This window comes from Ambystoma mexicanum, chromosome 1q, assembly GCF_040938575.1.
Source record: "Ambystoma mexicanum isolate Mex_15411 chromosome 1q, UKY_AmexF1_1, whole genome shotgun sequence".
Classification (NCBI taxonomy): Eukaryota; Metazoa; Chordata; class Amphibia; order Caudata; family Ambystomatidae; genus Ambystoma; species Ambystoma mexicanum.
Window position 1 is genome coordinate 567,529,378 of NC_090922.1, and position 15,988 is coordinate 567,545,365.

Below are 15,988 nucleotides of genomic sequence, written 5' to 3' on the forward strand. Positions count from 1 at the left end.
ACCAATTTAAATAATCATTTCATAGGTAATAACAGACAAGTACAATCAATTCAATATGTGTATGAAAGTTGTATTCTGATATCTTGGACAGGGAATTGTTGCTATTCTGCCTCCTTTCTCATGCTACGCGTTTCGGGCTTCTTGAACCTTTCTTCAGGTATTGAAAAAATAGACTAACCAAATTAGGTTAACACTTCACTAACCTGTTGGTGTAATCAGTCTGATAGCCAATATTCGCATTGGACTTGAAAATAGGTGTTCAAATCCTACAATTTTGAGATTGCGGCTGTTTGGTAGCAGTTAGTAGTTATTAGTCAATTGATCTCCATTTACAACTCACCTACTGGTGTAGGCCACTAGGTTCTTCTAGGCTAATAGGTTTGTGTACAATTCATCAACATCTTCACCACGTCTTAAAGGGTACGGCGACAGCTACGGCAAAGATAATAAATGGGAGATGTAACGTATATCTGCTATAATTTATTAAATCTGGCAAGTGGTTCATTGTAACGTAACTGGGTCCCTTCACTAAAGTTTGTGTAGCGTCTCCATTTTGTGAGTTGGAATTCCTCACCTAGACATTCGTACCTATAAAGAGTATGTCTTAATTAGCTTTCAGAGATTTGATGGTTAGCGAGAATCATATGCCTCTAAACATGCAAGTGGTGGCAGTCACATACACGTTTTTCTTCTTTGCAACGAGGGCTGTCAAAGGCCTTTTAAAATTCCATGTATGCTTTTTCCAAGACTTGTATAATCCGGTAATGCTGCTGCTGTCTGCCGGCGGGATTCAGTAACTGTTAAGGATAGAGAGTGAAACAACTCTGTGTTACTTCCGCTAATCCCTGCTGTTAGGGATGCATGCAGTGAATATCTTTTAAATATATCGCCTTCCTATAAACAAAGTAAACCGATTACCTACATACGAGTGTAGCTACGTGCCTTCACGTCGTCTGGGATATTCAGAAATAGTTCCTGTTTGCCCGGCCATTGCTATGCAACGTCCGCTAACAAGTGTGCCTGATATAGACTAGATTGTCCCTCCGTTGTAAGAAGGCAGGGTGATTCACCATCTTGGATGGAAAAATGGCGTTATGTGCAATTGATAATATATAGAAATGTCCTGGGTACTATACAAAAGAAAAACAGTAATGTGTGTAGTTGCATAAATAGCCCGTTGGGCTATATGTAATTGTTAAAGTAAATAAGCTGATGGAGACGTAAAATAGAAGTGAAATTCTCATATCTCGTTATAATGGTCCGTAAAGAGTTGGGCATGATGTTGTTCTTCTATCAACAAACTTCAATATTGCCTATTCAAACAAACAGCTGCGCCATGTAGTTACATAATGATAATTCAGTAACATCACAAAGATTGGTTCATATACTGAGCATATAGTGGTTAGTATATGTGAGAGTAATATAGGTGGAGTAACTACAAATTGTATAGGTATTTATGGGCAAAAACAGTATCAGTTGGTGTTTTATGTATAACTCTGCCTGAAAATCACTGGTTGTAAGTACACACCGTATGTCACAGATAACAATACAGATACCACTCAAGATTCATCCCGCTTGGGGACATTGAGTCCAATCTGTCGATCCAAAAGGTTTCCCTTTGTTGCAGCATTTTTTGTACGTTTCCTCCAGGCCTGGGTAATTGAACGTGTTCCAAAATGACAAACTGCATTTGGGCAATTGTGTGTTTGTATTCAATGAAGTGTTGTACTACAGGGGGTTTAATTAGTTTCAATCTTACATTTGATTTGTGTTCGCACCATCGTTGCTTTGCCTTCCTTCCTGTGAGGCCTACATAGTAGAGCCCACATGGACGTTTAATGTAATAAATGACATTTCGTGTGTCACATGTCGAAGTATGGTTAAGTGCAATCTTGTTGCCTTTATATGGGTGATAAATATAATTTCCTTTCATCACGTTATGACACCAGTTACAATTGTTGCGCGGGAGGGTTAGCCTAAAGTTATTGATTTGACTTTTCTTGAAACTGAAGTCTGATTTAATCAGATAATCTCGAACTGACTTGCTTTTGTTGTAGGCAGAGTGGAGGATTTGGAAACAGACACTCCAAATTCGGATTCAGGGATCATTTCTCCCAATTTTTTTCACAATTTTCTTGATCTGTCTACTTTGTTGTAAATATGTAGTAAGGTACACTAGGTTGCAGGGCTTGTTGTCTACTGATGTTTTTCACTTTCTCCATGTCTTGCTGTAATTTTATCAGATCATAACCCCTCGTGAGAAATCTTTTGGTGAGTTCATTCGCTTTTTTGTCAAATTCATCTTCCTCAGATACTATCCTTCTGTATCTTAATAGTTGACTTAGAGGAATGCTTTCTATTGTGGTCCTTGGATGGAAACTTGAGGCTAGGAGAAGACTGTTTCTTTCTGTCTGTTTGTTTAGTGAACACAGTGGTGGAGAACTTGTCTTGGTATACATAGTCTTGTACGTCTAAGAATTCAAGTGATGTTCTACTGATCTTGTGAGTGAATTTAATCCTTTGATTCAACATGTTCATAAAAGTAAAGAAATCTTCTAATTCCTCTTCTGAGCCTCTCCAAATTCCAAAGAGATCATCTATATATCTGACGAAAAATTTAAATTTTTCTTTCCACAAAGGCTTGTTGAGTACTTTCGTCTCTTCCAGATATGACATAAAAATGTTCGCATAACTCGGAGCCATGGCGGCTCCCATGGAAGTCCCTGAGATTTGAATGTGGTATCTGTCTTGAAACATGAAGAAATTGTTATTCAGGACTATTGTCAGTAGTTGTATGATGAATAATCTATCACTCCTGATGTTTTCTGTTGTTCTTAAGAGCGTCCACTCTACTGCTTCAAGGCCTGCCTGATGGGTGATGTTCGTGTAAAGGCTGGTTACGTCCATAGTAAACTTGATGTCTGTTGTTGGCTCAAAGATGATCGTTGCTAATCTTGACAAAAAATGGTTGGTGTCTTTAATGTAAGTCCTTGCCTGTTGGGCCAGAGGTTGGATAATTTTATCAATATACTGAGCAAGCGGCCCTAGTAGACTGTTGCTTGCCGCTATTATTGTCATGAACCACCATACGCGTACCTTCTGGACTTCGTGGTCCCTGACCCATAGGGGACTGAACTCAGCAGTCCTCCCAACATGGCCGCTGAACGCAGAACGCTGTTTGCCAGACTCTGCGTTGTATGCTCTATGTTCTACAAAGCAGACACGCCCCCGCATCCCTGCGCGTCTCAACGCTATCGCTTGCAGTAGTCAGGCGTGTGCGGCCGGAGTTTGTACAGCGATTACTTCTGATTCCTGGTTCCCGGTCCCCTGAATCTCCCTCTTTCATCCTTCCCCTTTTTCCTCACCTTGCATTTCCTGGATTGCCAGCGCATTCGTATCTCCGAGTGCGCTCCTCGCCATTTCCTGGACGTATTCACGGATATCTGAACGCTTCCTGCAGTCGGGTCACGAACCGCACGCTGTAACCCGAGGATCCACGCACAGGGTTATACAAAACCCAAATAGTGCGAAAGAAGACATCTTCGAAGATCACGAGCAAGCAATACAGACAGGTGAGAAGGGGGGAAACCTGTGACAGATTGAGACGCCAACAAACTGATAGTTACGGAAATGGAGGCTGCAGTTCAAGACCTCATGCGCGGCATGCAGGAGTTAACAACAGAAGTTCAAAATCTTAAAGCCGAAAATGCGGTATTGAAACAACTGGTCCTGTTGCGTGACTCTGCAACCAAGGAAAGTGTGTTGTTGGGCGGAGTGGTGGATAAATATGATGGATCTTCAAAAACCCTTCGATGTCTTCCTCGATTCATGTTTAGTACACTTCACCTTTAGGCACTACTACTTCTCCACCCCCAGGGCAAAGGTGGGCTTTATGATTTCACATCTCTCCGGAAATGCATTAACTTGGGCAACTCCCTTAGTTAATTTGGGTGATGCCCTCCTGGATGACTATGATGGTTTCGTGCAGGCGCTAAAGACCATGTTTGATCGCCCAGAACAGGTTTACAGTGCCCAAGAACGCTTATTGGACTTCCAACAAGGATCCCAGGATATGCTTACCTATGTGACACGCTTTAAACAACTTACCAAGGAAGCAGACTGGTCCTCTGAGGCCTATTTCACCCTCTTTTGAAGAGGTTTGAATGAAGAGATAAGACGAGCTAGCCAGGGTAGCTCGCCCATGTTCCTTCCAGGCACTCATGGATCTTTCCGTACAAATTGATTTTCGTATCCAGGAAAGAAAGGCGGAAAAGAAGACTAAAATACCCTGCCAAAAGGCCTCTACAGAACCTTCCTCTAGACCTGAGCCTGCTTCTTCCCCGACCACGGACCCAGAACCCATGTAACTAGGAGCCTTACGCGGACCCATAACTCTGCAAGAAAGGATGCAATGGATTCCCACTGGTCTGTGCATGTATTGTGCCTCTGATAAACATCTTGTGAGAGAGTGCCCTATTGCCCCTCCACGGCGTTCGGGAAAAGCCAGCTCCCGATCCTAGATGGAGCACAGCTTCGGGAGAGAGATGTTTGCTCCACATCTATTCCATTCTTGAACTCTCCTGGACAAAACAATCTTGTGATTCTGCAGGCCTTTCTATCGCCTTCCAAGAAAGAATCTTATCCCATTCTGGCATTAGTGGATTGTGGGGCCATGGGGATATTCATAGATCATGATTGGGTCACTTCCCATAACATTCCATATGAAACACGAGACATCATGCAACCTGTAGAGGCTATCGATGGAAGACCTCTCTCTTCAGGACCCATTACCCTTCAAACCAAAGAGATCCTGCTTTCTAGAAACCACCATCAAGAGAGGATTAAATTCGACATCATTAGATCTGCCCATTACCCAATGGTACTGGGTATGCCTTGGTTACAGAAATACAACCCCTACATCAACTGGGCAGCAGGATCCAAGTTTCTTGGTTCAGAACATTTTATGTACCACTGTTTATCCCTAGATTCCTCGTCAAGATCCTCTGAAGATATGCAAACTAACCAGCAAGGTCCATTCACTGTCTCAAATATCATCCAGGTTCCCAGGGCCTCATAGGATTACACTGATGTGTTTTCGACCGCCATAGTTCAAGCCCTTCCCCCTCACAGACCTGAAGACTGCGCTATTGATACTGAACCCTCAGCAGTGATTCCTTTTGGAAGGATGTTCATTCTATCAGAACCTGAGAAAAGAGCCCTCCGAGAATACCTGGATACCAACTTGGAAAATGGTTCTATACGTCTATCCAAATCCCCGGCGGGAGCTTCGTCGTTTTTTGTCCCCAAGAAAGATACCAAGGAGCTTAGGCCTTGCCTAGATTATCGTGGTCTTAATCAATGCACCCTCAAGGACCGCTGCCCATTGCCCCGAATCTTGGATATCCTGGAAGTGGTAAGAGGAGCTGTAGTGTTCACGAAAGGAGATCTCAGAGGTGCCTACCATCTGATCCGTATAAAGCAAGGTGACGAATGGAAAACAGCCTTTAGAACACCCTTTGGTCATTTTGAATACTTGGTTATGCCCTTCGGACTTGCCAATGCCCCAGCGGTCTTCCAATGTTTTATGGACCGGGTGTTCTCCGATATGCTGTTCCTCTTCATCATAGTATACCTGGACGACATACTGATATACTCCAAGGACCATCTGAAGCATGAAGAACATGTTAAAGCAGTTTTACAACATCTATGTGAACATAAGCTCCTGGCTAAACCCGAGAAAGGCCTTTTCCATGTGTCTACTGTTCACTATCTCGGATTTGTCCTCAGCCCAGAGGGAATTGGAATGGACTGCTCGAAAGTAGACTGTATTCTATCCTGGCCTGTTCCAACTACTGTGAAAGTAATTCAATCCTTCCTGGGGCTTGCTTACTTCTACCGGAAATTCATACCTTCTTTTTTAGAGATTGTACATCTGACCATTACATTGTTGAAGAAGGATACACCCTTTCACTGGACAGCAATCCAAGATGAGGCGTTTCAACAGTTAAAGTCAGAGTTTACACAAGCACCCATCCTGGCCCAACCTGACATTGATCGACCCTTCTTAGTGGAAACTGATGCCTCTAACTATGCCACCGGGGCAGTCCTGAAACAGGAATTTGATGACAAGCTAGAACACCCCATCGCCTACCTTTCTCGCACCTTGACCCCTAGCGAAACCCACTATTCTGTTTTGGAAAAGGAACTACTAGCCATCCGTCAAGCCTTCACAGACTGGCGCCATCTACTCCTGGGAGCGAAACACCCTGTTCAGGTCCACACGGACCATCGGAATCTTCAAGTCCTGCAATCCCTGGAATGTAGGAACAGTTGTCAAGCCCGTTGGGCCTTCTTCTTTGCCCAGTACCAGTTTCAAATCCATCATGTTCCTGGAACACACAATATAATAGCCCATGCCTTATCCCGACATCCTGACTAAGAAATTCTTGAAGACCGATCCTTCCCAAAGATGTTTCCCCACACAATATTTGTTGCCCAAGCAATCAGTCTCCTAGAAGACATTCGGATTCAAACTGAGTCCTCTGAAATCTGGAAGGAGTTTAATGGAAAGAATCGATGGAACCTCAAGACGAAGGGCGGATATTTATTCAAGGACAATTTCCTGGTCATCCCCACTCAGAGACTACGACAAAAGATCACAAGCCTATGTCATGATACCCTTCATTCAGGACACCGTGGCATCACCAACACCTTCCGTCTAATACAAAGACAGTTTTGGTGGCCGAAGATGAAGGATGATGTCCAGCATTACATCCAAACCTGTGCAGTCTACACTCAAAACAAGCATGACAACAAGAAAGTGGCAGGTCTCCTGCTCCAACCAGCGCTGCCAACAAGACCTTGGGAATTCATCGCTACAGACTTTATTGTGGAACTACCACCTTCCAGGGGATACACAACTATCATGGTTACCATTGATTTATTCACTCACATGGCTCATTTTACACCTTTATATAAACTACCATCCTCCTCTGAAATTGCCGGAATCTTCCTAGAACACATATTCTGACTTCCCGGACTACCTTCCAAGATCATATCCGACAGAGGACCCCAGTACATCTCAGTTCTGGAAACAATTATGTTGCATACTAGGAATCCAACGTGCCCTATCCGCAGGTTATCATCCACAAACCAATGGAGCTACTGAACACGTGAACCAAACTCTGGAACAATATCTTCGCTGTTTCGCCACCAAGGTCCAGGACGATTGGTCACTCTTAATACCTGTGGCTGAATTCGCCTACAACAATTCGGATCACTCGGCTGTCAAAACCAGCCCCTTCTTCTGTAGCCAAGGATTCCACCCTTCGGTTCTACCATCTATTCTCACACATCCTACCCCTGTTCCTACAGTTGACTCCTGGATTGAAACCCTCATCAACATACACAAAGAGCAAAAGAACACCTCGAAAAGGCCCGAACAATCACCAAGCACTATTCTGACTCCAAAAGAAGACCAGGGCCTTCATACACAATAGGTGATAAGGTCTGGCTATCCTCGAAACTTCTGCCTCGACACTTACGACCAAATAAATTGGCTCCCCGGTACTATGGTCCTTTCTCCATAAAGGAAATCAATAACCCAGTGGCATTCCGACTCAGACTACCAGAATCTTGGAAGAGGACCAACCCAGTTTTTCACACTTCTCTGTTGAAACCATATGTCCAGTCCTCCCGAACTGCTCCAAGATCTACCCCTGTGATTGTCAATGATCAGTTAAAATACAAGGTTTCCAGAATATGTGACTCCAGGTACAGACGTGGAGAGCTACAGTATCTGGTCGAGTGGAAAGGGTACCCCCCCAGTTGAACGCACCTGGGAACCAGTCTCAAACATAAATGCCCCCAGACTGCTCAGAAGGTACCACCTTATACATCTCAGCAAACACGGAGGAACTGGGTTTTGGAGGAGGCATGCTGTCATGATCCACCGTACGCGTCCCTTCTGGACTTCATGGTCCTTGACCCATAGGGGACTGAACTCAGCAGTACTCCCAACATGGCTGCTGAACGTGGAACGCTGTTTGCCAGTCACCGTGTTGTACGCTCTACGTTCTGCAAAGCATACACGCCCCGTGGCCCTGCGCGTCTCAACGCTACCACTTGCAGTAGTCAGACATGTGTGGCTGGAGTTCGTACAGCGATTACTTCTGATTCCTGGTTCCCGTTCCCCTGAATCTCCTCTTCTTTCATCCTTCCCCTTTTTCCTCACCTTGCATTTCCTGGATTGCCAGCGCATTCATATCTCCGAGTGCGCTTCTCTCCATTTCCTGGACTTTTTCCCGAACATCTGAACGCTTCCTGGAGTCGGGTCACGAACCGAATGCTGGAACCCAAGGATCCACGCACATGGTTATTCAAAACCCGAACAGTGCGAAAGAAGACATCTTCGAAGATCACGAACAAACAATACAGAAAGGTGAGAAGGGGGGAAACCTGTGACAATTCTAGGACATCCCATTGGGTTTTGTAAGTGTTTGTGGCTTTTGGGTAGAATGTATATTTCAAGGGGATTGGGTCCTCCGACGTATTCCATATCTATGACAGTAATCACCACAGCTGTGCTGCTTCGGAAAATCTTTCGGCGTCTGCGTCCTGCGTCGATGACGTCTTTATGCCGTCCTCGAGGACCTCCTCCGATGGCCGATGGCCGACGTCACCAGATGTTATAAGTAGGACGCACAACGCCCGTAGCCTCAGTTCCGTTTTTTCTGCGAACGTGTTGGCTTCGGAGATCTCAGCACGCCTCGACTCTTTGGAGTATCTGTTCTTTCGGTTCTTCGAACCTGTTTGTATATTGTGAAGTATTGTCGGGATGTCTTCCTCTTCTTCCACCCCGCGTCCGGGCTTCAAGAAATGAGGGGACTGCGGGTCCAAGATGTCGGTGACGGACTCGCACAACACCTGCCTCTGGTGCCTCGGGGAGGCCCGCGACACGGATGATTGTGCCGACTGTCGTTTGGTAAGGTGTCCAAGCCCCGGAAGGCGAGGTCCACTGGGCTTTCGATGGACGATTCGAGGGGCGACTCTCCGCATCGTAGTCGTAAGTCTAGGGGGTCTCGGTCCCGGAGTGGGTCTCGCCACTCCTCTGCCTCTTCGAGGCACTCCCGGAAGCGCCGTCATCGGTCGCCTTCCCTGTCCTCATCCGAGGACTCCGCCCGTCGGCGGGTTTCTTATCCCGCCAAGCGTTCCTCTCCGGAGGAATGGGCTTTCTTCGGGAAGAAAATGTTGGCGATTCTTGAATCGCAGGGCTCTGGGCCGACCGCGCCTCCGCGATGGGTCAGCCGTGACCATACTAGAGACACCGCTCGAGCGCCTTCGGACGATTTGCGGGAGAGGTCCCGCTCGGACAAGGAGAATCGTTCTAGTCATGCCCGTTCCAGGTCCCGGTCCTCGACGCGCTCGAGCCCGTGTGCACCTGTGAAGTCTTCGAAGAAGACGTCGACGCCAGTTGTGCCGAGGTTGTCGATGGACTCTCTCGAGGCTCCGCCTCCGAGGAAGTCTTCGACGCCATCGGCGCCCAGGCGGTAGAAGGACACGCTCGGGGCTCCGCCCTCGAGGCCTGTGTCGAAGATATCGAGGCTGTTGGCGCCGCGCTCGACGTCGACGCCGATTCACTCAATGTCGACGCCGTTTCACTCCGCTCCCTCTACGCCTTTCGAGGCTGTGGTGTCGGAGGTACCCCGTGGCACGGGGGAACCCCCTAGAAAGGCTCTGGCCAAGGCAAAACATGTCTCTCTCCCTTATTCAATGCTCACTTTCCAGCCTATGGAGTATATTTCCGAGGTGGAAGAGGGTTCTGAAGATGGGTTGGTTCCGGATACGGTACCAGATGAGATTCTTTCTGGTCATAGCCAGATTGAGGACCTGCGTCAGTCACTGCATTACGCCAGTGGTCTGGACACCTCTCCGGAGGTGGAGTTCTGTAGGCCTGAGCCTGGCACCCATGCCGAGTCAGCGTACCGGCGCCTTATGTTGAGGGTCACGGACTACTTTGGGTGGTCAGCGCCCCCAGTTGATTTTGTTCAGGATGACCTGACGGATATTGTCGACCAAGGTCCACCCACTGACCCAGTACTGCCATTCCATATGGCTCTGGAAAGAAGGGTGGCAGCGGCTTGGACTGCCCTGGAGAGTCTCCCGGCAGTGGGCAAGTCTTTGCCGTGAAAATACTGCCCAGCCAGTAGTGACCCCTGCTACTTGGCCACGCACCCCACTCCGGAGAGTTTGGTGGTGCAGGCGGTTACGGCCCCAGCAAAGCAGGCGTCGTATCCTACCATCTCTCTTGATAGGGCCGAATGCCATGTGTGAGTCCGTTCGGTCGGGTTTGGACATGGCAGACTGTGTCAGCCGGTCCATGGCGGCGAGCACCATGATACGCAGGTTTGCGTGGTTGAGGAAGTCGGGGTTTGCTCCTGATGTGCAAGCCAGGCTCCTCACATGCCCTTTGATGGTGAACATCTTATTGGCAGCAAGGCTGACGAGAACCTTGAGGTTGCAGACCTCTAAAGCTGCAGCAAAGTCGTTGGGCGCTGCAGTTTGCCAACCTCCGTCTTTTCGTCCTAGGGGACAGCGATGGATGGGAGTTCCTTTCGTTAATACTCATCCTCGTAAAGCGAGAGGAGCTGCCAGTCAAAGGGGCCACCGTAGGAGGGCCAGAGGTGGAAAGCGGGGTACTCGAGGTGCCCAGGCCGCTCGGGCAGTTGCCTCTTTGCCCTCAGGCAACACCGCAGCCGCTTCAGCTCAGTCATGAGGCCATGTCCCATGGTTTGCCGTTTGGGGGAAGGCTGGCGCAGCATCTTGTAGAGTGGCGTTCCATTACTTCAGATGTGTGGGTTCTGGAGATCATAGCCCATGGCTACTGTGTTCCTTTCCGGCAGAGGCCTCACGACAATCCACCATGGAATCTCTCTTTGAAGAGTCCGAATCTGCTCCTTGCGCAGGAAATTCAGTCCATGCTGGAGAAAGGCGCCATAGAACTGGTGCCTGTAGCGCAGAGGAACAAGGGATGGTATTCCCCTTATTTTTGGATTTCGAAGAAAGATGGGGGATTGAGACCCATCATGGACTTGCACGGTTTGAACAAACTCCTCAGGAAGGACAAGTTCAAGATGGTTACTCTCTCTCAAGTCCTCCAGGCCCTTCAACTTCAGGACTGGTTGGTGTCTCTTGACCTCAAGGACGCTTATTTTCATGTGCCGATCCACCCCAAGCACAAGAAGTACCTGAGGTTCGCGGTTGGCGACTTGCACTTTCGGTTTCGGGTCCTGCCGTTCGGATTGACCTCCGCCCAAGGGTTTTCACCAAGCTCATGGTGGTGGTGGCAGCGTATCTCAGGAAAGGGGGGATTCACGTCTACCCCTACCTGGACGATTGGTTGATCAGGGCGTGCTCTCCTGAGCAAGTCCTGGATCATCTGTCTGTCACCTGCCACTCTCTCCACAGGCTGGGCTTCTCCCTCAACTTGCAGAAGTCCCACTTGACGCCAACTCAGAGGTTCCAGTACATCGGAGCAGTGTTCGACATGTCCCTGGGGCAGTGCTTTCCTCGCCAGGTGAGGGCTCATCACATTCAGCAGATGGTGCACAAGTTCCACCATGCCCAGAGTCTCCCTGCGTTCGAGTTCTTGAGATTGCTCGGCCTCATGGCATCCTGCATTCTTCTGGTGCCAGAGGCCAGGTTGCGGATGAGATCTTTGCAATGGGCACTCAAGCTGCAGTGGTCTCGGTCCTCCGGCAGGATGTCAGAATCCGTTCAGGTGCTGCCCTCGGTCGCCCTGGACCTTCTGTGGTGGGCCGTCGAAGGCAATCTGATGAAGGAGGCTCCATTTTGGCTACCCTGGCCGGAGGTGACGATCGTGACGGACACCTCCCTCACGGGATGGGGAGCTCATGCCAACGAGTTGACAGTTGGTGGTCGTTGGTCTCCGTCGGAGTCCAGACTCCATATTGATCTGTTGGAGCTGAGGGCCGTCAGGCTTGCCCTGAAGACTTTTCTGCCGACTGTGCGAGGAAAGAATGTCCTGATTCTGACGGACAACACAGTGGCCATGCACTACCTCAACAAAAATGGGGGAGGCAGGTTCACTTCCTCTGTGCAGGGAGGGGATGCAGCTCTGGTTCTGGGCCATCCAGCAGGAAATTTCGATCTCGGCAGTTCATCTGGCCAGAGACGAAAACGAGACGGCAGACGCTCTGAGCAGGCAGAGCATGATCTCTCACGAGTGGGAGCTGGCTCAGGATTGTCCTGGAGATCTTTGCCCTTTGGGGGACCCCTCAAGTGGATCTCTTCGCCTCCAGTGTCAACCGCAAGTGCGAAAGGTTCTGCTCGCGGGAATTTCCTCCAAGAGGAGCCTTGGGAGACACGTTTGTGGTGGAGTGGTCATTCCCACTGCTGTATGCGTTTCCTCCAGTCCCCGTCATCCCGCAAGTGCTGCGGAGGTTACGAAGGTTCGGTTCCCGGATGATCCTCATTGCTCTGGCATGGGCCCGGAGGACATGGTACCCGGACCTTCTGGACTTGTCCATCTGCCCTCCACGTCGTCTTCCCTACCGAGACGATCTGCTCTCACGGGAGGGGGGGGTCAGGTTCTCCATCCAGAGGTCGGATCCCTCAACCTTCACGCTTGGCTTCTGATAGGTTGAGGTATAAGGATTGGGACCTCCCTGAAGACGTGATGGAGGCGTTGCTTTCGGCCAGACAGCCGGCAACAAAGTCCCTGTTCCGTTGCCGTTGGAGGAAGTTCTGCGACTGGTGCAGGGTTCAGAATGTGCATCCTTTTTCATGTGGCATTCCTGTCGTTGTGTCTTTTTTGCTCTAGTTGGCCCACAAGGGCCGGCAAGTGGATACCATTAAAGGTTATCTGGCGGCACTGTCTATATTTAAGCGCTCGTCTGGGGAGTATTCTTATTTTAAAATCCCTTTGATTTCTCAGTTTCTGAAAGGGCTCACTAATGTGTTCCCTTTGTCACCTTTCCAGGTGCCCGGTTGGGATCTGAACCTTGTTCTCAAGTTTCTAATGGGTGCTCCCTTTGAGCCTTTGCATTCTTGTCCTTTGAGCTGTTAACACTTAAAACTGTGTTTTTAGTTGCGGTCATTTCCGCTCGCAGAGTGAGTGAGTTACAGGCACTTTCAGTTAAGCCACCCTTTACTGTGTTTCGTAAGGACAAGGTTGTCCTTAGAGTTTGTCCTTCCTTTCTTCCGAAGGTGATGTTGGAATTTCATTTAAGCCAGAAGGTTATTCTTCCGGCATTTTATCCTCCTCCACATCCTGGTAAGGAAGAGGAGAGGCTCCATAGGCTGGATCCTGGGAGAGCTTTAAGCTTCTACATTTCACGCTTGTCCCGGGTCAGAGTGGACGATCAACTCTTTATTGGTTACGCTGGAAGGCGTTTGGGACAAGCTGTTACTAAACAGACTTTGTCTCGATGGATCATCTTTGCAATTTCCGAATGTTACCGCTTGGCAGGTAATGACCCTCCAATAGGCTTACGGGCCCATTCTACCAGGGGTATGGCTGCCTCTACTGCCCTGCAGAGGGGTGTTCACATTCGTAACATCTGTGATGCAGCCACCTGGGCTTCGGTCCATACTTTTGTACGTCACTACTCCCTCGATTATATCCGGGCGCAGGATCTGGCCTTTGGCAAGGCGGTCCTTTACTCTGCAATTTGATTGGCCATTCTAAATTTGTATATTCTAAATTCTTTTCCCACCTCCTTACGTTGGTACTGCTTTGGGAGTCTGTGATAGATATGGAATACGTCGGAGGACCCAATCCCCTCGAAGAACAAGTTACTCTCTTACCTGGTAACGTTCTTTCGATGGGATGGTCCGATGACGTATTCCATATCGCTCCCTCCCTGCCTACTCCGCTAAAGAATTTCTTATGCGATTGCAGCTTACGTTTCTGCAAGGCTTTCTGTGGTCATACTGGCAGAAGATTGGTGCCACACGTTCTGGGAAAAAACTACAACTGAGGCTACGGGCGTCGTGCGTCCTACTTATAACATCTGGTGATGTCGGCCGTCGGAGGAGGTCCTCGAGGACGGCATATCGACGTCATCGACGCAGAACGCAGACGCCGAAAGATTTTCCGAAGCAGCACATCAGTGGTGATTACTGTCATAGATATGGAATACGTCGTCGGACCATCCCATCGAAAGAACGTTACCAGGTAAGAGAGTAACTTGTTCTACTGGCATAATAGGGTGTAAATTAATTAAGAATGCTTTGGTCTTATATGAAATGGTCTCCTCAGTTTCTGCTTTGTCTAGGATTTTCTTTATTATTCCTCTCACTTTCTCTGTTGGATCTGTGAGGACCTCCATATGTTTCTGTGTCCGATAATTGTCTTTTAACCTCAGCTTTATACTTTGCTGTATGTATCTAGGATCACTAATGCTCCACCTTTATTTGTCGGTTTGATAACAATATCTGGGTTTAGCCACAGTTTGTCAAGGACCTGTTTCTCCCTTGCAGTAAGATTAGTTTGTTGTTTTCTTTTGAAGTTAATTTTTTTGAAGTAATTTAAGACTGACTTTTGAAAAGCTTCTAAAATACAATTCTGAACTGGTGGCACAAGAGTACTCTTGGATTTCATCTCAAGAAATTCCGATTGTTCTTCAGTCTCTGGTATCTCAATGGAATCAAAGAAGACTTTCAGTTTCATTTTGCGCATTAGTTTGAAAAAGTTGATCTTTTCTTTCAAGAGAGTACTAGTGTAATGAAGTACAAATGAAAGTCTTTTCTGAAGTGTCTGTCGTTCAAATCTACTCAGTTCGTATTGGGAAATGTTCACCACTAAGTCTTCTTGGACTGAGGAAGCGTTTTCTTTGGTGGATTTAGTTTTTTTGCCTCGTCGGACCTTAGTCAGTCTAAAAAAGAATATGAGGAAGGTGGTATTTCGGTCGTAGACATCTTTGAGGTACTTGGTATTTTTCGGCTCGTACCTCATTGTTCTCTCTCTGGTTCTTGGGGCTGCTGCGTTCGGGCAGCTGTTTCTTGAGTATTTTCTGATTCTCCACTTGAGGTCTCAGAGGTTGTAGCGGAGGTATTTGTTTGTTTGTTCTTATTAAATGGTGGTCTTTTTTTTCTTGTATTATCCTGTTGATAATATTCTTTCCATGAATATACGATATCCAGTTTATAATCTAAAGTGTCTCTCCTAAATTTGCGGACCTTTTTCATCTCAGTTCCGGTCTTGTAATCCTCCAATTCACTGTTGACCTCCTCTAATAATTGTGTTAGTTCTTCCTTGCTAATGAAAGTAGAAAGTGCTTTCTTCGTGTTTTTGATATCGGTTTCCAAAGTCGTTAGCAATTTAGAAAGTTCGTCTATCGTCAGAATGATCAAATCTGGCAAAAAAACACTTATTTAGAATTTGTCTCCACCTTTTAATGAATTCAGGGTTCTCTTTACATAAAGTCAGTTTGAGATCAATCCTTAGGCCTCTAGGAATTCTTTGGGATCTGTAATATTTTGACCGGGTGGTTGCATGTAGTCTCTGGTTAATTTCACGGCGTATTAGCCTCTCCAGCTGATAAGTTGTTCAGGTTTGTTGGAAGAGCCTAGTTCTTTTTCAGTTGTTTTAATGAGTTTAAGATTGCGCTTTGCTTCTTCCTCCGAAAGGAGTTTCCACTCTGTTAGTCGTAAGGGATTCAATTTTCGAAAATGACATGTTTTTAGGGTCAAATTTGAGGAAAAGTAAGAGGTGCATTAGGTTAAACTAAATCCAAAAAGGATTTAAAGTAATTATAAAAAGAATGGTACCTCGGGGGGTGGGGGGGCACTAGAGAGCCCGACCAATATGGCCGCGGGTCTGTGAAGCTCTCCAGCACCCGCGAACATCCGGACGTCTATCCTGCGGTCAACTGCTTTGAGGCAGCAATTTGTTGATGCGCATTGGTGTCGGACAGTGCCGAGCCTCAGGGGAGTGAAGGTGGTACTGATCTGGTGCCTTTCTTGG